This window comes from Neolamprologus multifasciatus, chromosome 18 (genome assembly GCF_963576455.1).
Source record: "Neolamprologus multifasciatus chromosome 18, fNeoMul1.2, whole genome shotgun sequence".
Classification (NCBI taxonomy): Eukaryota; Metazoa; Chordata; class Actinopteri; order Cichliformes; family Cichlidae; genus Neolamprologus; species Neolamprologus multifasciatus.
The window spans coordinates 1,284,190-1,297,535 of NC_140456.1; the positions used below are offsets into that span (position 1 = coordinate 1,284,190).

The 13,346-nt window shown below is 43.1% G+C and overlaps 1 pseudogene across 1 annotated transcript in view; it reads left to right on the top strand.

Moving 5' to 3' along the window:
* LOC146496920 (uncharacterized) overlaps positions 1-13,346 on the top strand; it is a 35,733-nt pseudogene that overhangs the window by 10,001 nt on the left and 12,386 nt on the right. Inside the window, exons 2-4 of the transcript XR_014870585.1 lie at positions 926-1,324; positions 10,223-11,573; positions 12,487-12,491. The product of XR_014870585.1 is annotated as an uncharacterized LOC146496920 (transcript). The remainder of the gene's footprint in view (positions 1-925; positions 1,325-10,222; positions 11,574-12,486; positions 12,492-13,346) is intronic.

Sequence of the window (13,346 nt, forward strand, 5' to 3'; positions counted from 1 at the left end):
GCGCAGCCCAGCTCAGTTTCCAACAATGGCGGCAGCTAGTTAGTTTTAATATTACTCTTATTATTCTTTCTGGGTCACAAAATAAACGTTTAACATATTTTCAGGCGAGAATGTAGCTGTGTAAACTTCAAATATCTGCTCAGTTTATCAAGACACCACATATTTTCAAAAGCGCTCCAACATCTGTTGCCCACTAGCTCGATAGCTAGCCGGCAAAGGTCACTAGAGCCGTGAGAACACCGGACTCCCGGCTAATCGTTTTCAAACCCACCGCCGTCTTTCGCTACTCAGGTTAAACGTGATATATAAGTCACTTAGATAACTTAAAATGTTATTGTTTGGCTTTTTTTTTTAGTATTTTATTTGTTCCTGAGTAAATCGGTTTGGCTGAGATTAAAGTTATAGTTTTTACACAGCTGAATAAACGTCAAGCAGACAGCTGATTATCAGAAGTGTGAGATGCTCGAGAATTTACTCCGGTGTCCTGTTATATTTTAGATAGCAAGGAGTTTATTAAACTTCACCGAAACAATCTGCAAATTTAATAAACTATCATCTTGCCTTTATTTTTAGTTAGCACAGACCTTAAACACTTAAAGCTGTAAGCTAATAATAGTTATATAAGAGCAGATGCTGCTGGTGCAATAAGCTGTACGTTTTACGTCCAATGGATGATGATCTGATTAGTCGACTAATCGCAAAAATAATCGGTGACTATTCAACTATCAAAATAATCGTTTGTGGCAGCCCTACTCTTCACTCAGACACATGTATTCCCGGCACTGCCACAACAGCTGGGATTGAAACCCTAACTTGCTACAATGTACGGTGATTGACACGCTGACTAAGTAATAGGAATATATGGTGATGTCCTATTGTCATAACCGTGTTTATTTCTTTTTCTTGTCTCTTTCTGTCCTTCCAGACCTTGCACAACAGCATGTCTGTAAGGAGGAGGTTATTCCTAAGCAGCAGCTTTGTAACCAGGAGAGGAGCTCCAGACTGGACCAGGAGGAACCAGAACCTCCTCAGATTAAAGAGGAACAGCAGGAACTGCACAGCAGTCAGGAGGACGAGCAGGTTGTAGTGAAGGAAGAGAATGATACCATTTTTAAGGTGACTGTTGCTTGGGGGGAAAGCAACCAGAGTGAAGCCGAACCAGACAGTAACCAGCTCCCTGCTCACAGCTCTGCTGTAGCTGAGAGCCAGGATCAGGAAGGAAGCAGGAATGTCAATTCAGGTTCGACTGGAAATACAAGCAGAAGTCAGAGCAATGATACAGAAAGCTCTCCCATGCCAGCTGATAAGTGTAACACTGATACAGGTAAACAGCCTTTGAAAGGAGATGATTTTCCCTTAAGAAAATGTAAAAAAGCCTTAAAGAAAAAGTCTCAAAAGAGGACACGTCCCAGAATGCAAACAAGCGAGAAGCTGCATACCTGCAAAACGTGTGAGAAAACCTTTAGTGAAAAGAGCATTTTGTTGCGTCACACAAAAATTCACACGGGAGAGAAGCTGCATACCTGCAAAACGTGTGAGAAAACCTTTAGTGAAAAGAGAATTTTGTCGCGTCACACAAAAATTCACACGGGAGAGAGGTCTCATCCTTGCCAACTATGTGGGAAAACCTTTAGTGAAAAGAGCATTTTGTTGCGTCACACAAAAACTCACACAGCAGAGAAGATTCATTCTTGCAAAACGTGTGAGAAAACCTTTATTCAACGCAGTGATTTGATTAACCACATGAGAATCCACACCGGTGAGAGGCCATACTCTTGTAAAACATGCGGGAAGTCTTTCAATCAAAGTGGTAATTTGATGGCCCACCAGCGAATCCACACCGGCGAGAGGCCGCATTCTTGCACAACGTGCGGAAGAGCTTTTAGTCAACGTAGTAATTTGTTGGGCCACATGCGACGCCACACAGGAGAGAAGCCTCATGTTTGTAAGACCTGCGGGGAAAGATTTGCAACGTCAGGGTCGCTTAAAATCCACACCACGAGCCACACAGGAGAGAGGCCTCATCCCTGCCAAGCATGTGAGAAAACCTTCACTACACGCTGTAACCTTCTGCGCCACATGAGAACGCACACAGGAGAGAAGCCGTATGTTTGTGAGACCTGCGGGGAAAGATTTACTCTGTCATCGTCACTTAAAAGCCACAAAACTATCCACACGGGAGAGAAACCGTATCACTGTAAAACCTGTGGGAAAATGTTCCGCCAGAGTCATCATTTGTCGATACACATGAAAACCCACAAACAGCAGAAGTCGTACTGCTGAAAGTTTTGTGGGGAAAACCGTATTTCAAACACCTTTACACTACTCCAACAACTATTCTGATTGGCAGCATTTGTTCTGATAATATCTGTTCATTTGTCTTTTTTTTTTTTTGTAAGAAGTCCCTCATCAACAGTTGACCTCCTCACCCGATCACTAGGGAAGGCCAGCGCCACCCTTCAGAGGATGCTCATTTCTGCTGCTGTATCTGTGATAACGTTCTTTTGACCTTTTGAATTTCGGGGAGTTTCTTGTTTTGGGAGATTTCTTTGCCATTCTGGAAGAAGGGTTTTGTAACTTTTCTAATAACGCTATAATCAACCTTTGAGTTCAGCATGTTTTCAGTGATTTTCTACAGCAGTTTCTGTGTCATATTATTACAATTGTGTAAAGTTATACCAAAAAGGAGCATTTTGTCAGCTGATGGTCTTCATCTGCAGGCTTTGAGATTTTCTCCTGTGACAGAGTCGCACAAACTTTACCTCCATCACTTTGGATTCTGAGTGTTGTTGAAAACCAGAGGATACGAGACGATATCTGACTCTGATTGAAATATCTGTTATTCTTTTTTACTGTGTCTCAGTTATTTGTGGGTTATGAGCTCAGATGTCAGAGTGGTGATATCTGACAGCTGAAGCAGTTTTGTTTCTGTTTCTTCAGAAGACAAACAAACTGTAAATGTTCGACATTGTTCGATGGTGTTCTTTATAAATAAAGGGTTTTTTCTTCAAATAGTTTTGTGCTTCCACAGCAGCTCTCTCTGTCTCTGATCTTTACTGCTTCATTTCTCTGTTGTCTTTGTCATCAGTCCAATGACACAAGAATCAGAGGTTTAACAGTGTGTGGCTCCCTCTAGTGGATGTTGTGGAGTATTCTGTTGTCTTTGCTCCAAAGGTTTTTGTACAGAGTTTTGCTGTTTCCTGTCACTGTGGGCCGCAGAGCACAGTAGTACACAGCAGAGTCAGACAGCTGAAGCTTCTGGATCTTCAGAGGAACTGATGTCTGGTTGAGCTCAGCATCAAATCTGTCCTTCGGGAACTCTTGAGTATTCTCTTCAGCTCCCGTACTGTCTCGCCTTAAAACATACTTTGGAAAGTTGTTCACATCTTGTTTGTACCAGAACAGATATGTAGCATATGTAGAAGTTGTTTCATATTTGCAGTGAAGTGTAACTGTGTCTCCTTCAGCAGCAATGACATCTCCTTGTTCCTGGATCACTTTGTCTTCTCCTTTACACTCTGAGGAAGAACAGAACATGCAGAGGAAGAGATGGATCAATAAACATGATTGAAGTTATTGAAAAGTTCCACAGTGTAAAATGATTAAATCTCCTCTTTCTGTCCTTGTTGTGAGTCGTGTGCAGAGGAAACATGTTGATGTTTGTATCTCACCAAAGAAAAGAGCAGCAAGAATAATCCACAGCCAATGTTCCATCTGTACAACAAGGTTTAAATCAACAGGAGAAACTAGCTGATGTTCAACATTCAGTCTGAGAATTGTTCTCTTCACAGCAGCACTTATTATTGACACAATGGTTGAACACAGTGCAGAAGGAGAGCACCGCCTACTGGATGATGTCGCCCTCTGTCTCCTCTTTGAGCTTCACTTCTCTCACTTCCTCTTCCTCCTGGTTCACAGACTGTTAGCAGCATTTGAATCACTGTGAGGAGGGAGGATGGAGCACTTTGCACTGTGTGCACATTGACCCAAATGGTCTCCATCACTGAGCTAAAAGTGAGACTCAGAGTCAGATATGTTTCCAGATTCGATGAGCTATAAATGTGGAGACACCAGAAGAATTCACAGAACCTGACTCCTGGTGTTTCTAAGGGTCCGGGATGATCTCCAACACCACCTATATATATATATATACATGTATATACAAACACACACATACATACATACATGGGGCAAAAAAGTATTTAGTCAGCCACCGATTGTGCAAGTTCCCCCACTTAAAATGATGACAGAGGTCAGTAATTTGCACCAGAGGTACACTTCAACTGTGAGAGACAGAATGTGAAAAAAAAATCCATGAATTCACATGGTAGGATTTGTAAAGAATTTATTCGTAAATCAGGGTGGAAAATAAGTATTTGGTCACCTCAAACAAGGAAAATCCCTGGCTCTCACAGACCTGTAACGTCTTCTGTAAGAAGCTTTTCTGTCCCCCACTTGTTACCTGTATGAATGGCACCTGTTTGACCTCATCATCTGTATAAAAGACACCTGTCCACAGCCTCAACCAGTCAGACTCCAAACTCTGCCATGGCCAAGACCAAAGAGCTTTCGAAGGACACCAGGAAAAGAATTGTAGACCTGCACCAGACTGGGAAGAGTGAATCTACAATAGGCAAGCAGCTTGGTGTGAAAAAATCAACTGTGGGAGCAATCATCAGAAAATGGAAGACATACAAGACCACTGATAATCTCCCTCGATCTGGGGCTCCACGCAAGATCTCATCCCGTGGGGTCAAAATGATCATGAGAACGGTGAGCAAAGATCCCAGAACCACACGGGGGGACCTGGTGAATGACCTGCAGAGAGCTGGGACCAAAGTAACAAAGGTCATCATCAGTAACACACTACAACGGCAGGGAATCAAATCCCGCAGTGCCAGACGTGTTCCGCTGCTGAAGCCAGTGCATGTCCAGGCCCGTCTGAAGTTTGCCAGAGAGCACATGGATGATACAGCAGAGGATTGGGAGAATGTCATGTGGTCAGATGAAACCAAAGTAGAACTTTTTGGTATAAACTCAACTCGTCGTGTTTGGAGGAAGAAGAATACTGAGTTGCATCCCAAGAACACCATACCTACTGTGAAGCATGGGGGTGGAAACATCATGCTATGGGGCTGTTTTTCTGCCAAGGGGACAGGACGACTGATCCGTGTTAAGGACAGAATGAATGGGGCCAAGTATCGTGAGATTTTGAGCCAAAACCTCCTTCCATCAGTGAGAACTTTGAAGATGAAACGAGGCTGGGTCTTCCAACATGACAATGATATAAAACACACCGCCCGGGCAACAAAGGAGTGGCTCCGTAAGAAGCATTTGAAAGTCCTGGAGTGGCCTAGCCAGTCTCCAGACCTCAACCCCATAGAAAATCTGTGGCGGGAGTTGAAAGTCCGTGTTGCTCGGCGACAGCCCCAAAACATCACTGCTCTTGAGAAGATCTGCATGGAGGAATGGGCCAAAATACCAGCTACTGTGTGTGCAAACCTGGTAAAGACCTATAGTAAACGTTTGACCTCTGTTATTGCCAACAAAGGTTATGTTACAAAGTATTGAGTTGTATTTTTGTTATTGACCAAATACTTATTTTCCACCCTGATTTACGAATAAATTCTTTACAAATCCTACCATGTGAATTCATGGATTTTTTTTTTCACATTCTGTCTCTCACAGTTGAAGTGTACCTCTGGTGCAAATTACTGACCTCTGTCATCATTTTAAGTGGGGGAACTTGCACAATCGGTGGCTGACTAAATACTTTTTTGCCCCACTGTATATATATATATATATATATATATATATATATATATATATATATATATATATATATATATATATATACATTACATATCCCCAAACACTTTTTATAACCACCATAAGTTTTCAGTTTTTGTGTTTTCTCCGTTGCTGGATAGGCTATATATATATATATATATATATATATATATATATATATATTACATATCCCCAAACACTTTTTATAACCACCATAAGTTTTCAGTTTTTGTGTTTTCTCCGTTGCTGGATAGGCTATATATATATATATATATATATATATATATATATATATATATACCAGGTTATTGGTCCAACTACCGACCAATAACCTGCCTCAGTACTACATGGAAGCTCCTGTCAGGCATCATAGCAGCTAAGATGAACAGGCACATGGGTCAATACATGAGAATGAAATTCCTTTCAGACACAGAAAGGAATTGGCAAGAATACCAGAGGCGCAAAACACCAGCTACTGGTAGACAGAACAGTCAGCCGAGACTGCAAGACCAGACTAACCAACCTGTGCACTGCCTGGATTGATTACAAGAAGGCCTATGACTCAATGCCCCACAGCTGGATACTGGAATGCCTAGAATTGTACAAGATCAATGGGACCCTAAGAGCCTTCATCAGGAACTCAATGGGGATGTGGCGTACAACACTAGAGGCCAACTCCAAGCCCATAGCACAAGTCACCATCAAGTGCGGGATCTACCAGGGAGATGCTCTGTCCCCACTGCTGTTCTGCATAGGCCTCAACCCCCTCAGTGAGATCATTAACAAGACTGGCTACGGATACTGGCTACGGATACTGGCTACGGATACCGACTACGGAACGGAGCAGTTGTCAGCCACCTCCTGTACATGGATGACATCAAGCTGTATGCCAAGAGTGAACGAGACATTGATTCACTGATCCACACTACCAGGCTATACAGCAATGACATTGGAATGTCGTTCCGGCTGGAGAAGTGTAGTCGGATGGTAACAAAGAGAGGGAAGGTAGTCAGAACTGAGGGGATTGAACTACCAGAAGGCAACATTGCAGACATAGAGGACAGTTACAAGTACCTGGGGATCCCGCAGGCGAATGGGAACCATGAAGAGGCCGCTAGGAAAGCTGCAACCACCAAGTACCTGCAGAGGGTCAGGCAAGTCCTGAGGAGTCAGTTGAACGGTAAGAACAAGATCCGGGCCATCAACACGTACGCCCTGCCCGTGATCAGGTACCCTGCTGGGGTAATAGGCTGGCCAAAGGAGGAGATAGAAGCCACTGACATAAAGACAAGAAAGCTCCTTACCATGCATGGAGGGTTTCACCCCAAGTCCAGCACCCTGAGGCTGTATGCTAAGCGGAAGGAAGGGGGTCGGGGACTGGTGAGTGTCAGCACCACAGTCCAGGATGAGACAACGAACATCCAAGAATACATCTCGAAGATGGCCCCAACTGACAGCGTGCTCAGTGAATACCTCAGGCAGCAGAAACCCAAGAAAGAGGAGGGAGACGAGGAACCATCATGGAAGGACAGGCCCCTGCATGGTATGTACCACCGGCAGATAGAGGAGGTGGCTGATATCCAGAAATCCTACCAGTGGCTGGACAAAGCTGGACTGAAAGATAGCACAGAGGCACTAATCATGGCAGCACAAGAACAAGCTCTGAGTACAAGATCCATAGAGGCTGGGGTCTATCACACCAGGCAAGACCCCAGGTGCAGGCTGTGTAAAGATGCCCCAGAGACAATCCAGCACATAACAGCAGGGTGCAAGATGCTAGCAGGCAAGACATACATGGAACGCCATAACCAAGTGGCCGGCATAGTGTACAGGAACATCTGTGCCGAGTATAACCTGGAAGTCCCGAGGTCAAAATGGGAAATGCCCCCAAGGGTGGTGGAGAATGACCGAGCTAAGATCCTGTGGGACTTCCAGATACAGACGGACAAGATGGTGGTGGCTAACCAACCGGACATAGTGGTAGTAGACAAACAGAAGAAGACGGCCGTAGTGATCGATGTAGCGGTCCCGAATGACAGCAATATCAGGAAGAAGGAACACGAGAAGCTGGAGAAATACCAAGGGCTCAGAGAAGAGCTCGAGAGGATGTGGAGGGTGAAGGCAACGGTGGTCCCCGTGGTAATCGGAGCACTAGGTGCGGTGACTCCCAAGCTAGGCGAGTGGCTCCAGCAGATCCCGGGAATAACATCGGAGATCTCTGTCCAGAAGAGCGCAGTCCTGGGAACAGCTAAGATACTGCGCAGGACCCTCAAGCTCCCAGGCCTCTGGTAGAGGACCCGAGCTTGAAGGATAAACCGCCCGCAGGGGCGTGCTGGGTGTTTATATATATATATATATATATATATATATATATATTTATTATACACACACATATAGGCAATTTGATTGTGGTCTCTAACTTTCTGCTTGTTTATTTATTTATTTCTGCTTTTGGTGGAAATTTGACCGGATACACTCTGCATGGACCCTCACAGCAACGGAGAAAAACAAAAACTGAAAACTTATGGTGGTTATAAAAAGTGTTTGGGGATAAAGAGAAACAGACACGTTCGAGCATTACGAAGCGGAACAAAAAGGCAACTCTCCTCTTCGGCCGGAACTTCACCGTGTGGCACCAGGCGGAAGTAAACGGGGGAGAGACGTTAATCTTTGTTTCAGCAGGAGGTCGGTTGTGTGTGAGCTGTGTCAGTAACAATGCCTTCAGTTCAGTATCTGAGAGAGTTTATCAACGAGCGACTAACTGCTGCTGCTGAACAAATATTCTTGGAGTTTGAAAAAACGATCGTCCAGTACGAGGAAGAGATCGACCGTCAGCGCAGACTGCTGGATATCACCTGGAAACCCGAAATCAAGCTGCACAGGACAGATGAGTCTGTGACGTTTATTCTGTAGCGATTTTTCGGGCAAAATAAATCCACAGTGTGAGTTACAGTGGTATCAATATAATCAACCAGCGCCAGAAAATGGACACATAAGACGATCAATTTAATTTCAGTTCAATGTATATGGCGCTAAATAACAGCAACCGCATCAAGACACTTTATACTGTAAGGCAAAGACTCTACAGTAGTGCAGAAAAAACTCCAGCAATCAGATGACGCCCTGTGACCATGCTGGTGAATGAATGTTAGGGGCCTCCAATTTCTTAAATCTTTTTAGAGCCCTTCTTCAATTCAATTCAATTTAATTCAATTTTATTTATACAGCACCAAATCACAACAAAAGTTGCCTCAAGGCGCTTTATATTGTACAGTAGATACAGAGAAAACCCCAACAATCATATGACCCGGTACGGTACAGACATACATACCTTTGCTTTGATGCTTCGTTTAATGCACGGCTCTGTTGCACTTTTCCAAGAAAACAGAGCAAAGGTACATTTTTTGCCTTAATTTAGATTGCATATATATCTTAATTTTATTTGACTTTGACCTTCGACTGTACTCAAAAAACTTTGATATTTTTGTGTTTAAGAAATTGTTTTCTTTAGAAGTTACATTTTGATTAGATCAAGACAAAACATAAAGATTACATGAAGAGGAGATGCTTACATAAGGCCAATGACTCAAGAGTGGAGGCAGAAAGCTGTTCCAAAGTTTTGCAGTTCAGCATTTGGAAGGTTTACGACGGTGCGGAACAGCAGGCTGCGAAATCCTTTAAGACTTTGAAGTCGGACTGGGATTTTCCGTCGGGGCTTTCTGGTCGTCACCCAGAAGCAGCAAAGCAGCCCCACAGCATCACACTGCCACAACCATGTTTGACTGTTGCTATGATGTTCTTTTTTGAAATGTTGTGTTAGTTTTACATCACTTAAAACGGGACTCAAACCTTCCAGAAAGTTCAACTTTTGTCTCGTCTAGTCTCCCAGATTCTGTCTTGTTGTTGAATATTGAACGTTGGCTCTTGCTGTGGTTCGCTGGAATCACTTTGTCAGACGGCTGCTTCTTTTTTTTTCATTCAGCAGGTCTGGCAGTAACGAGGCCTGCGTGTGGGCAATGAAAAAAAACCTGGTTAATCACAGTGCAATTATTTCACAGCACTGGACTGGTGGTTTGTAATGAACCAGGAAAATAATTTACATTTGAGTACTACTAAACGAGTCGGTGGTCAGTTAGTTTCATCATTGGGAGGGGGGCATCTTGGTTTTGTTAGTCCAAAATACTGAATTAGTATAGACATCCATTAATTTGGAGCCATTTTTACAAAGTGAAAGAAACCTTGCTTCTCAGTACGCTGCACTTCCACACAGCTCACATGTATTCCCGGCACTGCCACAACAGCTGGGATTGAAACCCTAACTTGCTACAATGAACAGTGATTGACACGCTGACTAAGTAATAGGAATATATGGTGATGTCCTAATGTCATAACCGTGTTTATTTCTTTTTCTTGTCTCTTTCTGTCCTTCCAGACCTTGCACAGCAGCATGTCTGTAAGGAGGAGGTTATTCCTAAGCAGCAGCTTTGTAACCAGGAGAGGAGCTCCAGACTGGACCAGGAGGAACCAGAACCACCTCAGAGTACAGAGGAACAGCAGGAACTGCACAGCAGTCAGGAGGACGAGCAGGTTGTAGTGAAGGAAGAGAATGATACCATTTTTAAGGTGACTGTTACTTGGGGGGAAAGCAACCAGAGTGAAGCAGAACCAGACAGTGACCAGCTCACTGCTCACAGCTCTGCTGTAGCTGAGAGCCAGGATCAGGAAGGAAGCAGGAATGTCAATTCAGGTTCGACTGGAAATACAAGCAGAAGTCAGAGCAATGATACAGAAAACTCTCCCATGCCAGCTGATAAGTGTAACACTGATACAGGTAAACAGCCTTTGAAAGGAGATGATTTTCCCTTAAGAAAATGTAAAAAAGCCTTAAAGAAAAAGTCTCAAAAGAGGACACGTTACAGAATGCAAACAAGAGAGAAGCTGCATACCTGCAAAACGTGTGAGAAAACCTTTAGTGAAAAGAGCATTTTGTTGCGTCACAGAAAAACTCACACGAGAGAAAAGATCCATTCTTGCAAAACATGTGAGAAAACCTTTAGTCAACGCAGTGATTTGATGAACCACATGAGAATCCACACAGGAGAGAGGCCTCATCCTTGCCAACTATGTGGGAAAACCTTTAGTGAAAAGAGCATTTTGTTGCGTCACACAAAAACTCACACGGGAGAGAAGATTCATTCTTGCAAAACGTGTGAGAAAACCTTTAGTCAACGCAGTGATTTGATGAACCACATGAGAATCCACACAGGAGAGAGGCCTCATCCTTGCCAACTATGTGGGAAAACCTTTAGTGAAAAGAGCATTTTGTTGCGTCACACAAAAATTCACACGGGAGAGAGGATTCATTCTTGCAAAACGTGTGAGAAAACCTTTATTCAACGCTGTGATTTGATTAACCACATGAGAATCCACACCGGCGAGAGGCCATACTCTTGTAAAACATGCGGGAAGTCTTTCAATCAAAGGAGTATTTTGATGGACCACCAGCGAATCCACACAGGAGAGAGGCCTCATCCCTGCCAAGCATGTGGGAAAACCTTCACTACACGCTGTCCCCTTCTGCGCCACATGAGAACGCACACAGGAGAGAAGCCGTATGTTTGTGAGACCTGCGGGGAAAGATTTACTCTGTCATCGTCACTTAAAAGCCACAAAACTATCCACACTGGAGAGAAACCGTATCACTGTAAAACCTGTGGGAAAATGTTCCGCCAGAGGCATCATTTGTCGTGGCACATGAAGACCCACAAACAGCAGAAGTCGTAGTGCTGAAAGTTTTGTGGGGAAAACCGTATTTCAAACACCTTTACACTACTCCAACAACTATTCTGATTGGCAGCATTTGTTCTGATAATATCTGCTCATTTTTCTTTTTTTTTGTAAGAAGTCCCTCATGAACAGTTGACCTCCTCACCCGATCACTAAGGAAGGCCAGCGCCACCCTTCAGAGGATGCTCATTTCTGCTCTTGTATCTGTGATAACGTTCTTTTGACCTTTTGAATTTCGGGGAGTTTCTTTTTTTGGGAGATTTCTTTGCGATTCTGGAAGAAGGGTTTTGTAACTTTTCTAATAACGCTATAATCAACCTTTGAATTCAGCATGTTTTCAGTGATTTTCTACAGCAGTTTCTGTGTCATATTATTAAAATTGTGTTACAATTGTATTGAAATATCTGTTATTCTTTTTTACTGTGTCTCAGTTATTTGTCGGTTATGAGCTCAGATGTCAGAGTGGTGATATCTGACAGCTGAAGCAGTTTTGTTTCTGTTTCTTCAGAAGACAAACAAACTGTAAATGTTCGACATTGTTAGAAAGTGTTCTTTATAAATAAAGTTTTTTTTTCTTCTAATAGTTTTGTGCTTCCACAGCAGCTCTGTCTCTGTCTCTGATCTTTACTGCTTCGTTTCTCTGTTGTCTTTGTCATCAGTCCAATGACACAAGAATCAGAGGTTTAACAGTGTGTGGCTCCCTCTAGTGGATGTTGTGGAGTATTTTGTTGTCTTTGCTCCAAAGGTTTTTGTACAGAGTTTTGCTGTTTCCTGTCACTGTGGGCCGCAGAGCACAGTAGTACACAGCAGAGTCAGACAGCTGAAGCTTCTGGATCTTCAGAGGAACTGATGTCTGGATGAGCTCAGCATCAAATCTGTCCTTCGGGAACTCTTGAGTATTCTCTTCAGCTCCCGTACTGTCTCGCCTTAAAACATACTTTGGAAAGTTGTTCACATCTTGTTTGTACCAGAACAAATATGGAAATGTAGAAGTTGTTTCATATTTGCAGTAAAGTGTAACTGTGTCTCCTTCAGCAGCAATGACATCTCCTTGTTCCTGGATCACTTTGTCTTCTCCTTTACACTCTGAGGAAGAACAGAACATGCAGAGGAAGAGATGGATCAATAAACATGATTGAAGTTATTGAAAAGTTCCACAGTGTAAAATGATTAAATCTCCTCTTTCTGTCCTTGTTGTGAGTCGTGTGCAGAGGAAACATGTTGATGTTTGTATCTCACCAAAGAAAAGAGCAGCAAGAATAATCCACAGCCAATGTTCCATCTGTACAACAAGGTTTAAATCAACAGGAGAAACTAGCTGATGTTCAACATTCAGTCTGAGAATTGTTCTCTTCACAGCAGCACTTATTATTGACACAATGGTTGAACACAGTGCAGAAGGAGAGCACCGCCTACTGGATGATGTCGCCCTCTGTCTCCTCTTTGAGCTTCACTTCTCTCACTTCCTCTTCCTCCTGGTTCACAGACTGTTAGCAGCATTTGAATCACTGTGAGGAGGGAGGATGGAGCACTTTGCACTGTGAGCACAATGACCCAAATGGTCTCCATCACTGAGCTAAAAGTGAGACTCAGAGTCAGATATGTTTCCAGATTCGATGAGCTATAAATGTGGAGACACCAGAAGAATTCACAGAACCTGACTCCTGGTGTTTCTAAGGGTCCGGGATGATCTCCAACACCACCTATATATATATATATATATATATATATATATATATATATATATATATATATATATATATATATAC